Genomic DNA, 23,827 nt, shown 5'->3' on the forward strand with positions numbered 1-23,827 from the left:
AGTGTTGGCACCTTGCAACGCACTCTCTAAAATTAAAGTCTGGATGGCACCGGTGTCTCTGAAGATCACCACGTCCTTCCAGGAAGAACCCTCAGACAAAAGTAGTCTCCCTTTCAATAAGAATGGGGTAAGCAAGTCCAACCACTGTGTGTTGGAGGTCTTACTCCCTAACCCTTCTGAAAGCCTCAAGCCCTGTGTCACAACTAGAGCATTGGGTCTTTTTTCAGGGTGCAGTTGCCAACAACGGCTAATAGTGTGGTTTGGACGATTACAGTGACCACAAAAACGTCGGGGAGAAGAGACATTACTAACAGAATTACCCTTCGGTTCACCTTTAGGTGCCGTTGGGCTAGACACTTTAACAGGGTTAGTTATGTCTGAAACAGAAGGTGCATTAGGTAAAGGGTTAGAATGAGCTGGTCTGGACTGGCTGTGGGTATAAGATTTGCTACTCTGTGGGGTATAATTATTTTTATTGGGCCTTTTGCCCGCCAATTGGTAGTTTTCTGCCAACTTGGCCAAATCCCCTATTTTAGAATTTAACTCTATCCTTCCTTTAATGTACTGTGATACGTTCTCTGGCATAACATCTATAAAATGCTCCATTAAAATTAAGTTCCTGAGAGCCTCGTATTTTTCGGCTTTCGCCGAGCGAATCCATCTATCAAATAATCGAATTTGATCATTCACAAATTCAGTGAGCGGTTGGTTGTGAGTAGGCCTAAGGTTACGATAAACTTGGCGGTGAGCTTCAGGAGTAATTTCATATGCCTGCAAAATACATTCCCTGACTTTATCATATTCGAAACACTCGTCGTCAGGCATGTTTATAAAAATATCTTGTGCTTTACCCCTAAGTCTTCCCTGTAGGATTTTCACCCACTCTTCCTTTGGCCAGTTCATGGACGTGGCCACTCTCTGAAAATGGTTGAAAAACCTTTCAGGGTCAGACTCGGAAAATTCAGGCAAATTATGCTTTTTCTCATAATGCCTGGGGTTTGAATCCCCGGCAGGTGGAGGTCCAGTGGCATTCGCTCTAATTCTAGCCTCCTCGGTTTTGAGTTTTTGCTCCTCTAATTTTATTTTTGCTAACTCTAAAGCTAATTCACTTTCCCTATGAGTTGCACTTTCTGCTTGGCTAGGCTGGCATAAAGGTGTATCACTTGCCAATAGTTGTTCATCAATACAATGTTGTAATATTTCATTCACCAAAGTCCACTTTTTATCTGCGACATTTAATTCTAGGCCAAATTCCTGGCCTAACAATACTAAATTAGACTTTTTAAGTTTCTTTATCTCTACCACTGAAGGCTCCCTTGCCAGTTTCTGCATTTCAGAAGACATCACTAATAATTTTAGCTCCCAGCCAAAGAAAAAATTAAAAAATAAAAATTGGAAAAAAAAAAAAATTTGCACGGCCCCTAACACAAGGCCACACTAACCTTAATCGTGAAGGGATCCAGCTGGGTGTCCAGTCAGTGCAAGAATGTCCTTTGCTAGATGAGCTGGACCCTAGGCTAGCACACAACCATTCTGCGGAAATAAAAAAATTTAATTTTGGCACTCAAGAATCTAATTTTTTACACTTATAATGTTCCTCCCGGACTGGCCAACCACTTGTTATAACTGATATGAGTGGGGCTTCTATGGGGTTCTGGTAATATTAAGGGGTAAAGGTAGTTAGAAGACAAGAGTATCAAATATGGGAGAGCTAAAAGGCCCGGCCCCCAAAATAAACTATCCACAGTAGTAATAACTTGCTACAAGACCATAAATGTTAGTCTAAGGGTTGATCACTGCGCTCCCACCTTGGAAGAAGAGATACTCTATAATTCATGTACTTATTTATTAACCCCTTAACAACCCCCCATACACTCACACCAATAACAATAATAATAATAACTTTACCACACTATCTTACGTTAAAAGCCTTGGTCCACGTAGGCAGGATACAAGGTTTACACTAATAATAAGCTAGGGTAAAGTACTACTGGATAAGCACTGAAGCTGGATGCAGCTTAGGGTAGTGAAACCACGTGGGACCCTAATACAAAACACAACACTTAGGGGTACCCAAACACTGGCAAAATACTATCCCCAGGTCTCACCAATCGTTACTACCAGAGTAGGCACACTCACTAATGCCCTGTACTTAGCTTAAGGATACAGGAACTTCAGGTAAGGGAAATAAGTAAGAGGAGAAGGAAGGAGAGTAGGGGAGCAGCCACAGAGTAGGTCTTATCCACACACACCAGCCAGAGAAAAGAGCGAGCTCCTCGCGACCACCTGGCCTCCCTCATGTCGTGGTGCCGGAAGGAGCCTAATTGATCGTGCAGCTAAGCACATTAAAGATATTCCCCTATGCAACGTATTGTTACTTTATGAATGATTAGAAAGTATTAGTAAGCAAAGTTGGTGCCTATGTTATTATTTAATAATCAACCCCCAGCTCAGTCTTTAAATGCTCTTTGAGAAACAATAATAGTCTTACGTCTGGCAGGGAAGATACAAACAATTTCCATTCGAAATGCGCCAACTGTACTACTTAGGAAGTTTAATAGCTCAATTTTGACCTCTGGTTTCCACTGGAGAACCCAGGGTCGTAACACAGCTTTTGCCGAGCGAATCCATTTATCAAAGAATCTAATTTGATCATTAACAAATTCAGTGAGCGGTTGGTTGTGAGTAGACCTAAGGTTGCGATAAGCTTGGTGGTGAGCTTCAGGCGTAATTTCATATGCCCACAAAATACGTTCCCTGACTTTATCATATTCAAAACACTCGTCGTCAGGCATGTTTATAAAAATATCTTGTGCTTTACCCCTAAGTCTTCCCTGTAGGATTTTCACCCACTCTTCCTTTGGCCAGTTCATGGACATGGCCAATCTCTGAAAATGGTTGAAAAACCTTTCAGGGTCCGACTCAGAAAATTCAGGCAAATTATGCTTTTTCTCATAATGCCTGGGGTTTGAATCCCCGGCAGGTGGAGGTCCAGTGGCATTCGCTCTAATTCTAGCCTCCTCAGTTTTGAGTCTTTGCTCCTCTAATTTTATTTTTGCTAACTCTAGAGCTAACTCTCTATCCCTATGAGCTGCACTTTCTGCTTGGCTAGGCTGGCATAAAGGTGTATCACTTTCCAATAGTTCTTGATCAAAACAATGTTGTAATATTTCATTCACCAAAGTCCACTTTTTATCCGCGTCATTTAATTCTAGGCCAAATTCCTTGCCTAACAATACTAAATTAGACTTGGTAAGTTTCTTTATCTCTACCACTGAAGGCTTCTTTGCCAGTTCCTGCATTTCAGATGCCATCACTAATTAATTTAGCTCCTAGCCAAAGAAAAAATTAAAAATTAAAAATTGGAAAAAACAAAAATTTGCACGGCCCCTAACACAAGGCCACACTTACCTCAATCGTGAAGAGATCCAGCTGGGTGTCCAGTCAGTAAAAATGAATCCTTTGCTAGATGAGTCTTGATCCTAGGCTAACACACAACCGTTCTGAAAAAAAACAAAAATTTTTAGTTTTGGCACTCAAAAATTATTTTTTTTCAATTTACTGTTTCTCCCGGTCAGGCCAACCACTTGTAATAAAAATGGTGGGCTTGCTATGGGAAAACTGGTACTATTAAGGGGTAAGGGTAGTTAGAAGACAGAGTTATCAAATATGGGAGAGCTAAAAGGCCAGGCCCCCAAAATAAACTATCCACAGTAATAATAACTTGCTACTAGACCATGTCAGTCTAAGGGTTGATCAATGCACTCCCACACAGGAAGAAGGGATACTCTGTTCTAATTTACTTATTTATTAACCCCTTAACAACCCCCTATATACACTCACACCAATAACAATAATAATAATAACTTTACCACCCAATCTTACGTTAAAAGCCTTGGTCCACTTAGACAGGATGCAAGGTTTTACACTGAACACAAGCTAGGATAAAGTTCTACTGGATAAGCACTGAAGCTGGATTCAGCTTAGGGTAGTGAGACCACGTGGTACCCTAATACAAAACACAACACTTAGGGGTACCCAAAACACTGGCAAATACTACCCCCAGGTCTCACCAATCGTTACTACCAGAGTAGGCACACTTAAAACACCTGTAGCGAGTAGATTATCCCAATAATATACTCGCTCCAAATGCATTGTTAATATTCCTGTCAACCTTTGGAGATGAATGAGGTGAGGCGTTGCCCAGGCAACACGGTGAGGTGTTGCCCGAGCATATAAGCAGCAGAATAGCAAACATTAACCAGAGTCTACTTTCAAGTGTGGTCTAGAGCAGACACTTGCGAGATACTGTACCGACGCTCAGTGCGCTCAACTCACACCAAAGTATCACCTGTGTACTTCTGTATATTCGACCAAATATATATATAGTATCTTAGTGTCTGTGTTTATTGTCACCATACTTTATGTAACAATAGAACCGTTACATTGGTGACCCCAGAGAGTTTCGACGATACCCAGCCACGATGGACTACAACATGGACTCTCACTGAACCTCTACTGCTACTGTTTGCTGTGATGGAACAATGCCAACACCCTCGCCACAGCTATGATTTTCATTGCGTCCATCTCTGCATTTTTCATCTACTACGGCTTGCTGCTCCACGATCGTTACTCACTCATCTGACAACCTCATCAATGATTACATCACGTTGCATCTACAGCTTGTCCTGCCGACTCTCCGTCGCTGCCAGGGCACTGCTTGTCCTACGCCCACGACAGCTGCTCTGTCATCAGATTCATCTACACGTTCACTGCATTTTGATACTCGGCCGACTCAAGCACCTTGCGCAGTACAGGACTTACAGCTTGCGTTTCCGACACTTCGTCGCCTTCAGGACAATTCAGCTCTAGATGTGATTACCTCGTTGTCCTAACTACGTGCCTACATTACCTCCTAATGTCCTGGTGCCCGAGCCCATCCGCTCCGGATCTAACTGCTCCACCAGCGACCCAAGGACGCAACAATTATGCACATTCTTCTCTCCTGCTACACCGAGCTTGTCCACACACTGCCTGCATCTTTTGGTACCAGACTACAAGAATGTAGTACTCGGCGTGTACAGTCCTAATCAACCCAAGACGCTACAGCTTCGACACAGAGCAGACAGCAGACTACGACCGCATCGAGCCGCCACGCTCTCGCTCCCCGAGTTCAGACACTCACAATTCTCAATCGAGCCGCCACGCTCTCCCACATAAAGCTCCACGACTCCGGCCTCACTCAGCTCTTTGCTCTGCTCCAGGCTTCGTCTTAACGTCTGCGCCACTGCTAAATCCAGAGACACATCCGCCGAGTACGCAGTTCACTTTTCGACCACAGTACGACCTCCCACCCTACGACCCCAGTTAGATGACATCAGCGAAGAGGAGGAAGTTAACTTTGATGGTTATGTAACGCGAGCAGGGCGTACAATTCACCGACCAGCTAAGTTCCTTGATCAAGTATTTTTCCTTTCATCCCCTGGGAGGGGGAGTTCTGTAGCGAGTAGATTATCCCAATAATATACTCACTCCAAATGCATTGTTAATATTCCTGTTAACCTTTGGAGATGAATGAGGTGAGGCGTTGCCCAGGCAACACGGTGAGGTGTTGCCCGAGCATATAAGCAGCAGAATAGCAAACATTAACCAGAGTCTACTTTCAAGTGTGGTCTAGAGCAGACACTTGCGAGATACTGTACCGACGCTCAGTGCGCTCAACTCACACCAAAGTATCACCTGTGTACTTCTGTATATTCGACCAAATATATATATAGTATCTTAGTGTCTGTGTTTATTGTCACTATACTTTACGTAACAATAGAACCGTTACACACCGTACTTAACTTAATGGTACAGGAACTTAAGGTAAGGGAAATAAGTAAGAGGAGAAGGGAGGAGAGTAGGGGTGCAGCCACAGAGTAGGTCTCGTCCCCACGAACGCCAGCCAGAAGAAGATCGAGTCTCAGTCTTCTTCCCGCCCAGCTGGCTCGCTGCCGGCAGACTGCTCAACTAATCGTACCGCGGCCCTATACCAAGTTTACTCAGGTTTACTTTACAAATGATTAGAAAGTTTTAGTAAACATAGTTGGTGCCTATGTTATTATTTAATAATCAACCCCAAGCTCAGTCTTTAAATGCTCTTTGAGAAACAAGAATAGTCTTATGTCTGGCAGGGAAGATACAAACAATTTCAGCTCGTGATGCGTTCAACTATACTATAGCAATCCTTTCCTTTCCAATCCTTTTCCTTTCCAATAATCCTTTCCCTTAAAACCAAGTCTAGTGCCCTCAAGGAGATACCAACTTTAATTTACAAAAAAGCCTCCAGATCTCTAGCCCCTGCTATTGCATTGCTCTTCAACAAGTCACTTGAACTCCAAACCTTTCCTGACATTCTAAAAAATGCAAGAGTAACACCTGTCCACAAATGTGGTGATCTCACAGATGTTAACAACTACAGACCTATATCAATCCTGCCTAACTTGTCAAAAATATTCGAAAAACTAATCTACAAGCAGCTTTACTCTTTTCTAACCAAACACAATATACTTAGCTCTTGTCAATATGGCTTCTGACCCAAAAAAAGCACTAACGATGCACTTATTAGTATGATTAACTCGATTCATACAGCTCTTGATAAAAAGGAGTTCCAATGTTCCAAACAATTTCAGCTCGTGATGCGTTCAACTATACTATAGCAATCCTTTCCTTTCCAATCCTTTTCCTTTCCAATAATCCTTTCCCTTAAAACCAAGTCTAGTGCCCTCAAGGAGATACCAACTTTAATTTACAAAAAAGCCTCCAGATCTCTAGCCCCTGCTATTGTATTGCTCTTCAACAAGTCACTTGAACTCCAAACCTTTCCTGACATTCTAAAAAATGCAAGAGTAACCCCTGTCCACAAATGTGGTGATCTCACAGATGTTAACAACTACAGACCTATATCAATCCTGCCTAACTTGTCAAAAATATTCGAAAAACTAATCTACAAGCAGCTTTACTCTTTTCTAACCAAACACAATATACTTAGCTCTTGTCAATATGGCTTCTGACCCAAAAAAAGCACTAACGATGCACTTATTAGTATGATTAACTCGATTCATACAGCTCTTGATAAAAAGGAGTTCCCTGTTGGGTTATTTGTGGACCTGCGTAAGGCTTTTGACATTGTCAACCATCAAAACCTTCTTCTTAAATTACATCATTATGGAATCAGAGGACACTCCCTGCAATACCTCAAATCTTATCTTACTGACAGGCTCCAGTATGTTTCTGTGAATAATACAATTTCTCCCACCCTACCCATCAACATTGGTGTTCCTCAGGGCAGCATACTTGGCCCTCTCTTCTTTCTCATCTACATTAATGACCTTCCAAATGCCTCCCAACACCTCAAACCAATTCTATTTGCTGACGACACAACCTTCATTTACTCCAGTCCTGACCCCCTTGCTCTAAATGCCACAGTAAATACTGAGCTAGAGAAAGTCCATCTTTGGCTTACCGCCAACAAACTCACCCTTAACATTGACAAAACGTTTTATATTCTGTTTGGCAATAAATCCTCTAATCAGATAAATCTCAAAATAAACAATACCCAAATTTGTAACAAATTAGATGGCAAATTCCTTGGCGTTCTCATCGACCACAAACTGAATTTCCAGGGTCACATTCTAAATATATAAAAAAAAGTTTCAAAAACTGTTGGCATTCTTTCTAAGATCAAATATTATGTACCCCGCCCTGCCCTGGTTACTCTCTATTACCTTGTTGATACCTTGTTGATGGGGTTCTGGGAGTTCTTCTACTCCCCAAGCCTGGCCCGAGGCCAGGCTCGACTTGTGAGAGTTTGGTCCACCAGACTGTTGCTTGGAGCGGCCCGCAGGGCCACGTACCCACCACAGCCCGGCTGATCCGGAACTTCTCTTAGAAAACTGTCCAGTTCTCTCTTGAAGATGTCCACGGTTGTTCCGGCAATATTTCTTATAGTTGCTATATTTCTTATAGTCGTGTTATTCCTATTGATTTAATTTTGGTGGGTAATCACTCCATAGTCATATTTGGCAAATACCTCTGCAATGTTCCTGTATACCACATCTAAAACTGTTTTTCCTCCTAATGCATCAGTGATTTTGTCATCTTGAGGTTATCTTGAAATGATTTCGGGGCTTTTTTATTTTTATTACTCCCTCATCTATCCATACCTCAACTATGGTATTTGTGCTTGGGGTTCTACTACCGAAAATCATTTACGTCCTCTTATTACCCAACACAAAGTTGCTATTAGGACAATATCCAACTCTGGCCCCAGACATCACTCGGTACCCTTACTCAAATCTCTGAATATGTTAGATATTAAGTCACTGCACATTCTCTCATGTGTATTATACATATATAAAACGCTGAACTGTAATGCCAATCCTGACCTCAAAAGCTTCATTGAAGGTTGTAACAGAACCCATGAGCACCACACCAGAAATAAATACAGTTTTGATATTCCTAGAGTACGACTTAATCAAACTAGAAATGCTCTACAAATCAAGGGACCCAGAATGTGGAATGACCTTCCCAACCATGTTAAAGACTGTACCTCTCTCAACCAGTTTAAGATAAAAACTAAACACTACCTAATAAATTCCCTGTAACCTACCTCACTCCTCTATTGTCAACCCATGTCTGTCATATTTTTTTTGTTTAACCAACACTGTTTGTCAACCTATTGTATTTGTGCTGCTTTTTCAGTCATGTTCCCCCTCTTTTTTTTTTTTTTTTTTTTTTCTTTATTTGTATTTGTTCTCAACACTTTTTATTCTTCATGCTCAATTAGTATTAAGTTCTAGATGTTAATGTTTTTCTTGCCCGAAACGCATTGCGTAATAGTGGCTTTAGGCATTGTATGTACTAGCTCTATCTATATTTATTTATTTATTTATTTATTTATTTATGCATATACAAGAATGTACATAAGGAATGTGAGGATACAATTATGGTAATTACAGTCTTGTAAAGCCACTAGCACGCGCAGCGTTTCGGGCAGGTCCTTAATCTAAGAAAATTTTAAGGAGGTAAATACTTGCAAAATTTATAGACAAAAAAATGATAACAGATTACATGGAATGAAAAAAAAAGATGAGAGAAAATTATAGGTACAGTATATTAAAGCACATAGGTAGCTATGATTGATTGCAATGACAGCTTAAAATGGTAGTTGACAACAAATTGGTAGGCACAATACAGCAGAAACAATATAAGATTGATTGCAATGACAGCTTGAATGGTAGTTGATAAAAATTGGTAGTCACAATACAGCATATGGCTAGCACATAAAACAAGACAGCAATGAACACAATGATAAGGTTGTTTGATATTACATAAAAATTAGGAGATTGGGTACCACTAGGTACAGAGCAAATTTAAAGCTCAGTGTAGGAAACTAAATAGATGAAGTTAGGTACTTTTTGGTTTTGCTTTTAAATAAGGCAAAAGTTTTACAGTTTTTCAATTCACTAGGGAGTGAGTTCCATAGACTAGGTCCCTTAATTTGCATAGAGTGTTTACACAGATTAAGTTTGACCCTGGGGATATCAAAGAGATATTTATTTCTGGTGTGGTGATAATGGGTCCTATTACATCTGTCCAGGGAGAGTTTCAGAGCATGGTTTGCATTTAAGAACAGGGTTTTGTAAATGTAGTTGACACAAGAGAATGTGTGGAGGGAGTTAATATTTAGCAAGTTTAGAGATTTAAACAAGGGAGCTGAGTGTTGTCTGAAAGCAGAGTTAGTTATTATTCTGATAGCAGATTTTTGCTGTGTGATGATGGGCTTAAGGTGGTTTGCAGTGGTAGACCCCCATGCACAGATACCATAATTAAGATAGGGGTAGATTAGTGCATAATATAGTGAGAGGAGAGCAGAGTTAGGAACATAATATCTGATTTTGGAGAGTATACCAACTGTCTTAGAGACTTTCTTAGTTATGTGTTGAATGTGGGTGCTGAAGTTGAGTCTCTTGTCTAGGAATAGGCCAAGAAACTTGCCATCATTTTTATTACTGATGTTAATGTTGTCTATCTGTAGCTGAATTGCATTTGATGATTTGCTTCCAAATAAGATGTAGTAAGTCTTTTCGATGTTTAATGTTAGTTTGTTCGTTGACATCCATAAGTGGACTTTTTTTAATTCATTATTCACAACATTATTTAGTGTATGTGGGTTGAGGTTTGAGTAGATAAGGGTAGTATCGTCAGCAAACAATATAGGTTTGAGAATATTAGAGACATTAGGCAGATCGTTTATATATATAAGAAATAGAAGAGGTCCTAAGATGCTGCCCTGTGGCACTCCAACGGTAATTGGTAGAGTGGAAGAAGTTGTATCATTGATGGTTACATATTGGTGTCTGTCACTAAGATAGGATCGGATGTAGTCAAGGGCAAGGCCTCGGATTCCATAATGCTGGAGTTTAAGTAAGAGGTAGTTGTGATTAACAGTATCAAAGGCTTTTCTTAGGTCAATGAAGAGTCCAATCGGAAACTCATTTTTGTCAAGGGCTGAGTAGATAATGTCAAGGAGACTAATGATTGCATCATTGGTACTCTTTTGGGACCGGAAGCCAAACTGGCAGGGGCTGAGTATGTCGAATTTTACGAGGTAGGAATAGAGCTGTTTGTAAATAATTTTTTCAAATATTTTTGATAGAATGGGTAGATTTGATATTGGTCTATAATTGTTTATGTCCGCCGGATTGCCTCCTTTATGGATTGGCGTTACTCTTGCTTTTTTGAGGATATCAGGGAAGGTGTGACACTCTATAGATTTGTTGAACAGTAGTGCTATGGGTGGGGCAAGGGCATGGGAGGCTCTCTTGTACACAATGAACGGAATTTCACTGGTGTTCCCTGCCTTGGTTTTTAGAGAGTGTATGATGGACACAACATCTGCCGGGCTGATTGGTGAAAGGAGAAGAGAGTTTGGATAGCTGCCTGAGAGATATGTGTTAATATGTGTCTGAGTCTGTGGGATTTTACTGGCAAGATTAGCACCAACCGATGAAAAGAAACTATTAAATTCATTTGCCATTTCTAAATCAGTTGACGGTATATCCCCATCCTTGTAGAGTTTTATTTGGTTATGTGAGTGTTGTTTAGTTTCTAGGATACTAAAGATAGTTTTCCAAGTGTTTTTCATGTTGCCTTTTGCTTCATTGAATCTATTCACATAATATGCAAGTTTTGCCTTTCTTATGATACTGGTAAGCATTGATGAGTACCTTTTAGCTACTTCCTTTGAAACTAGGCCAATCCTAACTTTCTTTTCATATTCATGTTTCTTGTTGATTGAGTTGAGAATGCCACTTGTGAGCCATGGATTGTTTAATCTTTTGTCAGTTACTTGCTTTGTAAGAAGGGGACAATGAAGGTTGTAGAGGCTTAGAGTTTTGGATATATCAATCATATCAATGTATATATCAATCCATTAATGTAACATCACTTGTATGTATGTATGTACCTTACCTGAATAAACATATTTATTTATTTATTTATTTATTTATTTATAGGAAAGTTTAATAACTCAATTTTGACCTCTGGTTTCCACTGAAGAACCCAGGGTCGTAACAGCACTACAGACCATTACCCCACATTTCTCTTAAATAACATTTCTGATCTAGGAGGAATAAGACACCAACAGCATGGGGACCTATTTATTTAATTAATAGTAGAAACAAATAAATAATTTTTTGCAGACCATGTTAATGAAGCAGGTAACTTGTATAATTTACAACAGCATAAATACATGTATAACTTGACTACACAACAACAACCTAATAACATTAATACATATGCTTATAGCCGGTAACTAAATAAAACATGGTCTGCTGAACGCCGAATCCTTATTAACTATGTGTACAAGTAAGGCAAGCGTTTAACATAATTTTCAAGTAGAATCAGGGCTTATAGAGTAGCATATAGTGGCCTAACACATGACAGAAATAATGCGCCAATCCCAGACATAATGTGAAATCGTAAATTACCAGTAGCTGTAGAATACACCTAGAGGGCAAATTTAACATTACTCTTACAAGTCAGAGTAAGTAGCTGCGGACAGCGTAATACTTAGGGGCCGGCGCTGCACCCCACTCCGCAAGGCCAGCAGGCCGGACCTCCCCCCCCCCCCTTCGAAGGGCGAGTGCCCGCTGGCTGCGTAAGGAGCATCAGCGTGTAGGGCGTTGACTTCTTATCTGACGTTGGGGGCCGTGCCACCAGGAATGTCGTCGCCGCAAGTTCTGCGTCGCGGGGTATCATGGAGTTTTTCCTTGTCTGCGTCCACATCCGTGCCTATACACCCGTTGCCTCTGCCGTTAAAAAAACAGTCAGGATTTCCAGAACTGAAAAAAGGTACAGAGTCGGGCGTACATGGCTGGTAAATGCTGCTAGGTAAGCAGCATCCTGGAAGTGACCAATGGAGCCCCTTCTGGTGCATGTGTATACAAGTCGGGCGTCTTGATGTCCACGTGTTGAGGGCGTATTACCTCATGCATGCCTCGCGTGCTATGCCCCGCCACGCCAGGACATCCTCGTGTCGTCGTCATTGCTGTATCCCGCCCTTGCAGAGACTAGCCCAGCGAGGTTGACCCCAGGGCGGGTGAGTAGGTCCTGCGTGTGCCAATCCGTGCAGTCCGTCGAGAGTGTTCATCGTGCGCGATCCTATGTTCTCCGTCCATGAGGTGTTCCCCGATGGTCTGTAGTCGTTCTCGTGTGTGTGCACTGCCACGCCAGGTCGTCCTCGTGGGCGTCGTCGTCGCTGTATCCCGCCCTCGCGGAGGCTAGCCTAGCGAGGCTGGCCCCAGTGCAGCCGAGTAGTTCCTTCATTCGCCCATCCGTGCAGTCCATCGAGAGTGTTCTTCGGGCGCAAACCAATATTCACCGATGGTCTGTAATCGTTCTGGAAATATTACAGCAGTAAGGGTTGGCAGGGGTGAACATGTGGCATAAGTAGGACAGTGTGGTAAAGCAGGGGGGGGAAATTAAACGCTCCGAAAACCAAACGAACAGGGCTCCTTGCAACAAGCTGAAAACAACATTGTACAGACCATATACACTGACGGAACACTCAAAGTATGTTAAATAGTAATGATGATAAATTAGATAACGTAAAGTAAATGAAGCACTGATGTTGCAGTTAATCACAAAATGTTAAATATTACAGTTGTGGGGCCGACCAACACCTGCAGGCCACTGTTGGCGGGTTAGTCTAAAACACGACGCATGGAAGTGAAAAAGTGTGTACTTCTATTATGATTAAGGCTTGAGTAATAATACCGGATAGAGCGTAGTTAATTCCACAGTTCCAGTGGTTGCCGTCTTTCTAGGAGAGGACTAAGGGCATGCTATCATGCTCACCCTTAGCGGTAGGAACTGAAGTCAAGAAGTGTGTGGGCTACCTTGAACCGACAGCACCGGGGACGTAGACTGCAACGCCCAGGCGGTCAAGCCGAATTGATCTGAACAGATATTGGGGAAAAGAACACTCTAGGGGTAATTTAAGTGATGACAGACGGGTAACACTCCCCAGTCTAGGCCACCGCGGGTAAGGCAGACTGCGACTAACGCCAGCTGTGGGTAAATGCCTATTATTACATATTATTGGTAAGCCCGATGTTAGGAATGGTACCTAAGAAGGATCCTAGGAAAAAAAAAACAAATTCGTAGGATGAGTGGGCAGCGTACCGCTGAATCAGATTGCGTCAGGTGGGAGCAGGCCGTTCCACGCCGCTCTCCTCGTCCCGAGGGGTTCTCATGAAATCATGATATTATAATACTTTAAATTAACTAAGTACTTCAGTAATGACAGGGAGAGAAATAATTCCAGTTACCTTTAGATATATATAGATATACAAATAAGAAATGTACATAGATAGCCTTAAATGATTAGCAGGATATAATTATGTATCTTGGACCGCAGCGACCGAGTATAAAAATTGTGCTCACCAAATGTGCTGTATAAGAATACTATAAAGACTATCCCCAACAGTCTGTGGATAGAAAAACAAATTAATAATTGATAGAATATAGCGTCCCAGACTGTTACAAGTAGGCGGATTAATGAATATGAAAAGACATTAACATAGCTAAGTACTTTTCATCTACGGGCTCACCATAGCCCGTGTTCCTTGGAACTCCTTGTTCCAGGCAGCGAATCTTTAACATCAACTAAGTACTTTATAATGACAGTAATAGTAATTCTCAATATCTATTGTATAGATATAAGTATAAAATTAACAAATATAAACTTAGAAAGCCCTCATAATTAGTTTTTAAATATGTTCCGGAATCCCGGTGACTGATTAATTAAAAGGAAGGCACAATTGTGAACAGGATTTAATTACGGTAGGGTAGGCCAAGGTGTGACGACGAAGTAATGACTAAAAGGAAGGCATCAATGTTTAAGGTTTATCGTTATTCAGTAATAACAAATCCAATAAGAACACATCCCAAACTGAGAGAAATAAGCAGCGTAATTATTTAACTATTGTGATTAAAGTTTTAATTAAGTTAGGTAAGGGTAAGAATGATTGGGGTTGTGAGAATACGTAGCATCGCGTAGTATCTACACTACTGGAAAGCCTCGAGACCACAGCGTTTCAGAATGAGGGAAGTACCTTCAACAAACAAGAGAGGTTTCAGATTTATCAGAACAGAATACCTAATTACCTCAGTGATAACAGGGATAATAATATAATCCATGTAACATATAATGTTACAAATGGAAAAATAACATATAATGGAAAATTCGCCTGAAGCTGTCTTCCCAGTTCACAAAATCCCATCTAGTCCGGACAGCTGCATCCCAACGGAAAGGATTATACATCAACGAGTGCTTGACCAGGAACAGACAGCAACTCCTCTACCGCCTGCGTCAAATCCGTCAACAAAACCCAGATGCGATTCATCAGTGCTTCGTTAGAGATGGACTGATAAAGGTGAGAAAAACCGCAGAGGGCAAAATGTTTACAATTACTAAAGAAGAAAACCTCAACACTTTCCTCTCCCAATGTGGTTTGTCTCACCTTATCACTCCCAGTGAATTAACTTAATTAACCCCCTGTCAACTAGTAGGGCTAGGTATCCTAAGTCTCCTTGTTTCATTTTATGATTTAATTTTTAACTTTCTCTTACCTAGTCATTTACCGAAATTATTTAATTGAGTGCATTAAGTAGTTCTTCAGGTCTTTTTAATTATACAGTCATAACTGAACTATCTATAGTTAATAATCATTAGCTTAAATTTGCCTATGTTTATTATTCAACTTTTCTTTGATTTCATTTAATACCTAGGTTGCCTAGCCTCGCCATGCTCCCTTACTCCATTGTACCCCTGGCTTTGCCTGCATCTCAAATTGCAAATTGTTACTTACAGTGTACCTGAGAGTACTCGTAAGCAATCTACCTCATTTTTTTTCATTTTTGCTCAATTTGTTTTTTGTACTGCTTAGTCTTGCTTATATTTTTGTTTTGTATTTCTATATCTTGTGTTTTGTATAGTCCATGTTTATATGTTTTTTCTTTAATCTCTTTTATTACCTAGGTTGCCTAGCCTAGCCATACTCCCTTACTCCATTGTACCCCTGTAAGCCCCTTGTAAGCTAACATTTTTTTTTTTTTTCATTTTGTGTTTGTTTTGTATAGTATTGTGTATATATTTTTTCCTATTTTATAGCTTATTTCTACCTTGTAATTTGCCTTTCTTTCCTTGTTTTTCCTGCAATCAGCTTTTTTTATTCAGACAAGTATAGACCCTGAACTTAACCTCTTATCCACTATCTATGACAATAATCACTTTAATGATCTAAATTGCAGATATTTTGCAGCACATGATGTAAACAATGTATTAACTCATAATCACAATCTCTGTAATCAATTTGAACATTAGATCCCTAGGTAAACACTTCGATGATGTTAGCGCCTTGATTGAAACTATTGGCAACAAATTCTCTTTTATTATACTTACTGAAACATGGTTGAAAGAGGATACTACTCAACTCTTTAACATGCCTAACTACTCAGCAATTCACAACTGTCGTCAACTTCAGAGAGGTGGTGGCACTGCTCTTTACTACCACCAAGAACTAACATGCTTAAAAGAAATTAGAACTATAGAGACTGCTATGGGGAGTATATCTTCGCCAGCTTCAGAGTCAAGGGTGCCGAGTCTGTCCTGTCTGTGGGTGCAGTCTATAGAATTAATAACACTGATGTGTCTGAATTCAACTCAAACCTTAGAAATCTAATACTTGATAACAGACTGAACAAAAACCACCTAATTATCGCAGGGGACTTTAATATTGACCTCTGCGAGCCTGAACACCCTACTGCTGTTAGCTTCCTCAACTGTATGAATTCCTGATTCCTCATACCCTTAATCACTAGACCTACTAGAATCACTGATTGCACTTCCACGACTCTAGATCACATCTGGACCAACATAACCTCTCCGCTTACTTCAGGTATAATCACCGATAGCATTACAGACCATTACCCCACATTTCTCTTAACTAACATTAGCAAACCACCTCTAGAAACAAGGGAGTTAAGCTTTAGGCTGCATAATGAAACTGCTATAAACAATTTTATAACTGCTGCTGATAATGTCAACTGGGAGTCCGAGTTAGGTAACATAGGGGACATCAACCTAGCAGTGCAATCTTTTCTACAAACAACTTTTAGCCTTTATAACACCCACTGTCCTATGCTTACAAAACAAGTCACAAGCAAAAGGCTTAACAATCCTTTGCTTACAAAGGGAATACTTAAATCCATTAACAAAAAACACGACCTTGAGAAGAAGTATAGGTTAGGAATTGTCTCCAAAGAATTCTCAAAGAATTACTCATTATTGCTATCTAAGATAATTAGACGAGCCAAAACTAAATACTACGAAGATAAATTTACCCAAATAAAGAGCAACATTAAACAAACTTAGAGCACAATTTCACAAATATTGGGATCAAAGAAATCTTTAAATAACAAACCGACTCTCCTGTCTAATAACGATGGTCAGCTTTCAGCCTCTGATTCTGCTATTGAGTTCAATAGGTTCTTCTCTTCCATTGGTTCATCCCTTGCAAATGATATTCCATCTTCCAGTACTGACATTAAGGACTATCTTACAGGTAACTATCCACAGTCTCTGTATCTAAAGCCTATTAACTCCACTGACGTCAATGAGATAATCCTTTCCCTTAAAACCAAGTCTGGTGCCCTTGAGGAGATACCAACTTTAATCTACAAAAAAGCCTCCAGATCTTTAGCCCCTGCTATTGCTTTGCTCTTCAACAAGTCACTTGAACTCCAAACCTTTCCAGATATTCTAAAAAAAAGCGAGAGTAACGCCTGTCCACAAATGTGGTGATCCCACAGATGTTAACAACTACAGACCTATATCAATCCTGCCAAACTTGTCAAAAAATTTTGAAAAACTAATCTATAAGCAGCTTTACTCATATCTAGCCAAACTCAATATACTTAGCCCTTGCCAATATGGCTTCAGACCCAAAAAAAGCACTAACGATGCACTTATTAGTATGCTTAACTCGATTCATACAGCTCTTGATAAAAAGGAGTTCCCTGTTGGGTTATTTGTGGACCTGCGTAAAGCTTTTGATACTGTCAACCACCAAAACCTTCTTCTTAAATTACATCATTATGAAGTCAGAGGACACTCCCTACAATACCTCAAATCCTACCTTACTGACAGGCTCCAATATGTTTCTGTGAATAATACAATTTCTCCCACCCTACCCATCAACATTGGTGTTCCTCAGGGCAGCATACTTGGCCCTCTCCTCTTTCTCATCTACATTAATGACCTTCCAAATGCCTCCCAACACCTCAAACCAATTCTATTTGCTGACGACACAACCTTCATTTACTCCAGTCCTGACCCCCTTGCTCTAAATGCCACAGTAAATACTGAGCTAAATAAAGTCCATCTTTGGCTAACTGCCAACAAACTCACCCTTAACATTGACAAAACTTTCTATATTCTGTTTGGCAATAAATCCTCTAGTCAAATAAATCTCAAAATAAACAATACCCAAATTTGTAACAAATTAGATGGCAAATTCCTTGGCATTCTCATTGACCACAAGCTGAATTTCCAGGGACACATTCTAAATATATCAAAAAAAGTTTCAAAAACTGTGGGCATTCTTTCTAAGATCAGATATTATGTACCACGCCCTGCCCTGGTGACTCTCTATTACTCCCTTATCTATCCATATCTCAACTATGGTATTTGTGCTTGTGGTTCTACTACCCAAAATCACTTATGTCCTCTAATTACCCAACACAAAGCTGCTATTAGGACAATATCCAACTCTGGCCCCAGACATCACTCGGTACCCCTACTCAAATCTCTGAATATGTTAGACATTAAGTCACTGCACATTCTCTCATGTGTATTATACATATATAAAACGCTAAACTATAATGCCAATCCTGATCTCAAAAGCTTCATAGAAGGTTGTAACAGAACCCATAAGCACCACAACAGAAATAAATACAGTTTTGATATTCCTAGAGTACGACTTAATCAAACTAGAAATGCTCTACAAATCAAGGGGCCCAGAATGTGGAATGACCTTCCCAACCATGTTAAAGACTGTACCTCTCTCAACCAGTTTAAGATAAAAACTAAACACTACCTAATAAATTCCCTGTAACCTACCTCACTCCTCTATTGTCAACCCATGTCTGTTATTTTCTTTTTTTTAATCAACACTGTTTGTCAACCTATTGTATTTGTGCTGCTTTTTCAGTCATGTTCCCCCTTTTTTTTTATCTTTATTTGTATTTGTTCTCAACACTTTTTATTCTTTATGCTCAATTAGTATTAAGTTCTAGATATTAATGTTTTTCTTGCCCGAAACGCATTGCGTAATAGTGGCTTTAGGCATTGTATGTACTAGCTCTATCTATATATCAATCCATTAATGTAACATCACTTGTATGTATATACCTTACCTGAATAAACATATTTATTTATTTATTTATTTAATAGAAGTACAAATAGCGAATGTCCATAATCCTTAAATAATTACTGTATATAAATATGTAGCGTGATTAAGTTAATGAATATGTGAAGAGTAAATTATTAAGAATTAAATGCCTTAAAGAAGTACAGGATTAAATTCGTAACGTGAGACCCAGCGACCGACAATAAAAAAAAAAAAAATATACCGCACTTGACTGGCCGATAATTCCTAAGTAAGGAAGAAGCATGCGACTACAGAATTACCTAAAGGGAAGCACTTAAAGAAAATACACAATAATCCGAACACGAAAACAGGAAGAAACTTCCCTACTTCGAAGAAACAGAGAAAATAACAGTTGATAAGTAACTGCGTGAATGAGATATTAAGTCAGTGAAGGGAAAAATAAGAATTAAAAGTGTGTAGTCTGCTTGACCTGTATGTTTTTTAGATTAAATTTTAAAGAGTAAGAATAGACTTGACCTTAACTGTAATCCAATTGGGACGTGACAGGATAAGCTCACGCGCCAATGCTTCCGAGGACTGAAGAAGGATTAACTTAATTTACCCACTATAATAATATAATAATAATAATAATATTTTATTTAGGTAAGGTACATACATACAATAAATTTTTACAAAGATTGGTTGACTTATAGGTAGAGCTAGTACATACAATGCCTAAAGCAACTATTACGCAAAGCGTTTCGGGCATGATAAACTTAAATGACAAGCTTAATACTAATTGAGCATAATGAGTAGATGAAAACAAGAAATGAAAACATAGATGAAAAAGCAGCACAAATACAAATATGTCGACAAGCAGCGCTCTTTAAAGAAAAACAGACATTGGTTGACAATAGAAGGGTAAGGTAGGTTACAGGGAATTTATTAGGTATAGCTTCGTTTTTAACTTAAACTGGTTGAGAGAGGTACAGTCTTTAACATGGTCGGGAAGGTCATTCCACATTCTGGGCCCCTTGATTTGTAGAGCATTTCTAGTTTTTTATTTATTTATTTATGCATATACAAGAATGTACATAAGGAATGTGAGGATACAAATATGGTAATTACAGTCTTGTAAAGCCACTAGCACGCGCAGCGTTTCGGGCAGGTCCTTAATCTAAGAAAATTTTAAGGAGGTAAATACTTGCAAAATTATAGACAAAAAATGATAACAGATTACATGAAATGAAAAAAAAGATGAGAGAAAATTGTAGATACAGTATATTAAAGCACATAGGTAGCTAAGATTGATTGCAATGACAGCTTGAATGGTAGTTGACAAAAAAATTGGTAGGCATAATACAGCAGAAACAATATAAGATTGGTTGCAATGACAGCTTGAATGGTAGTTGACAAAAATTGGTAGTCACAATACAGCATATGGCTAGCACATAAAAGAAGACAGCAATGAACAAAATGATAAGGTTGTTTGAAATTACATAAAAATTAGGAGATTGGGTAACACTAGGTACAGAGCAAATTTAAAGCTCAGTGTAGGAAAACTAAGAAGATGAAGTTAGGTACTTTTTGGTTTTGCTTGATTAAGTCGTACTCTAGGAATATCAAAACTGTATTTATTTCTGGTGTGGTGCTCATGGGTTCTGTTACAACCTTCTATGAAGCTTTTGAGATCCGTATTATCATTATAGTTTAGCGTTTTATATATGTATAATACACATGAGAGAATGTGCAGAGACTTAATGTCTAACATATTCAGAGATTTGAGTAGGGGTACCGAGTGATGTCTGGGGCCAGAGTTGGATATTGTCCTAATAGCAGCTTTGTGTTGAGTAATTAGAGGACGTAAGTGATTTTGGGTAGTAGAGCCCCAAGCACAAATACCATAGTTGAGATATGGATAGATAAGGGAGTAATAGAGAGTCACCAGGACAGGGCGTGGTACATAATATCTGATCTTAGAAAGAATGCCCACAGTTTTTGAAACTTTTTTTTATATATTTAGAATGTGTCCCTGGAAATTCAGCTTGTGGTCAATGAGAATGCCAAGGAATTTGCCATCTAATTTGTTACAAATTTGGGTATTGTTTATTTTGAGATTTATTTGATTAGAGGATTTATTGCCAAACAGAATATAGAAAGTTTTGTCAATGTTAAGGGTGAGTTTGTTGGCAGTTAGCCAAAGATGGACTTTATTAAGCTCAGTATTTACTGTGGCATTTAGAGCAAGGGGATCAGGACTGGAGTAAATGAAGGTTGTGTCGTCAGCAAATAGAATTGGTTTGAGGTGTTGGGAGGCATTTGGAAGGTCATTAATGTAGATGAGAAAGAGGAGAGGGCCAAGTATGCTGCCCTGAGGAACACCAATGTTGATGGGTAGGGTGGGAGAAATTGTATTATTCACAGAAACATATTGGAGCCTGTCAGTAAGGTAGGATTTGAGGTATTGTAGGGAGTGTCCTCTGACTCCATAATGATGTAATTTAAGAAGAAGGTTTTGGTGGTTGACAGTATCAAAAGCTTTACGCAGGTCCACAAATAACCCAACAGGGAACTCATTATTATCAAGAGCTGTATGAATCGAGTTAAGCATATTAATAAGTGCATCGTTAGTACTTTTTTTGGGTCTGAAGCCATATTGGCAAGGGCTAAGTATATTGAGTTTGGCTAGATATGAGTAAAGCTGCTTATAGATTAGTTTTTCAAAAATTTTTGACAAGTTTGGCAGGATTGATATAGGTCTGTAGTTGTTAACATCTGTGAGATCACCACATTTGTGGACAGGCGTTACTCTCGCTTGTTTTAGAATATCTGGAAAGGTTTGGAGTTCAAGTGACTTGTTGAAGAGCAAAGCAATAGCAGGGGCTAAAGATCTGGAGGCTTTTTTGTAAATTAAAGTTGGTATCTCCTCAAGGGCACTAGACTTGGTTTTAAGGGAAAGGATTATCTCATTGACGTCAGTGGAATTAATAGGCTTTAGGTACAGAGACTATGGATAGTTACCTGTAAGATAGTCCTTAATGTCAGTACTGGAAGATGGAATATCATTTGCAAGGGATGAACCAATGGAAGAGAAGAACCTATTGAACTCAATAGCAGAATCAGAGGCTGAAAGCTGACCATCGTTATTAGACAGGAGAGTCGGTTTGTTATTTAAAGACTTCTTTGATCCCAATATTTGTGAAATTGTGCTCCAAGTTTGTTTTATGTTGCTCTTTATTTGGGTATATTTATCTTCGTAGTATTTAGTTTTGGCTCGTCTAATTATCTAAGATAGCAATAATGAGTAATTCTTTGAGAATTCTTTGGAGACAATTCCTAACCTATACTTCTTCTCAAGGTCATGTTTTTTATTAATAGATTTAAGTATTTCCTTTGAAAGCCAGGGATTGTTAAGCCTTTTGGTTGTGACTTGTTTTGTAAGCATAGGACAGTGGGTATTATAAAGGCTAAGAGTTTTTTGAAGAAAAGATTGCACTGCTAGGTTGATGTCCTCTGTGTTACCTAACTCAGACTCCCAGTTGACATTATCAGCAGCAGTTATAAAATTGTCTATAGCAGTTTCATTGTGCAGTCTAAAACGTATCTCTCTTGACTCAAGAGGTGGATTGCTAATGTTAGTTAAGAGAAATGTGGGGTAATGGTCTGTAGTGCTATCGGTGATTATACCTGAAGTAAGCGGAGAGGTTATGTTTGTCCAGATGTGATCTAGAGTCGTGGCAGTGCTATCAGTGATTCTAGTAGGTCTAGTGATTAATTAAGGGTATGAGGAAGCAGGAATTCATACAGTTGAGGAAGCTAACAGCAGTAGGGTGTTCAGGCTCGCAGAGGTCAATATTAAAGTCCCCTGCAATAATTAGGTGGTTTTTGTTCAGTCTGTTATCAAGTATTAGATTTCTAAGGTTTGAGTTGAATTCGGACACATCAGTGTTAGGAATTCTATAAACTGCACCCACAGACAGGACAGACTCGGCACCCTTGACTCTGAAGCTGGCGAAGATATACTCCCCATAGCAGTCTCTAGTTCTAATTTCTTTTAAGCATGTTAGTTCATTGTGGTAGTAAAGAGCAGTGCCACCACCTCTCTGAAGTTGTGAATTGCTGAGTAGTTAGGCATGTTAAAGAGTTGAGTAGTATCCTCTTTCAACCATGTTTCAGTAAGTATAATAAAAGAGAATTTGTTGTCAATAGTTTCAATCAAGGCACTAACATCATCGAAGTGTTTACCTAGGGATCTAACGTTCAAATTGATTACAGAGATATTGTGATTATGAGTTAATACATTGTTTACATCATGTGCTGCAAAATATTTGGAATTTAGATCATTAAAGTGATTATTGTCATAGATAGTGGATAAGAGGTTAAGTTCTGGGTCTATACTTGACTGCATAAAAAAAAGCTGATTGCAGGAAAAACAAGGAAAGAAAGGCAAATTACAAGGTAAAAATAAGCAATAAAATAGGGAAAAATATGAACACAATACTGTACAAAACAAACACAAAATGAAAAACACACACAAAAAAAAAAGGTAGCTTACAAGGGGCTTACAGGGGTACAATGGATTAAGGGAGTATGGCTAGGCTAGGCAACCTGGGTAATAAATGAGATTAAAGAAAAAACATATAAACATGGACTATACAAAACACAAGATATAGAAATACAAAACAAAAATATAAACAAGGCTAAGCAATACAAAAACAAATTGAGCAAAAATGAAAAATGAGGTAGATTGCTTACAAGTACTCTCAAGTACACTGTAAGTAACAATTTGCAATTTGAGATGCAGGCAAAGCCAGGGGTACAATGGAGTAAGGGAGCATGGCGAGGCT

Source organism: Procambarus clarkii, chromosome 12 (genome assembly GCF_040958095.1).
Source record: "Procambarus clarkii isolate CNS0578487 chromosome 12, FALCON_Pclarkii_2.0, whole genome shotgun sequence".
NCBI lineage: Eukaryota > Metazoa > Arthropoda > Malacostraca > Decapoda > Cambaridae > Procambarus > Procambarus clarkii.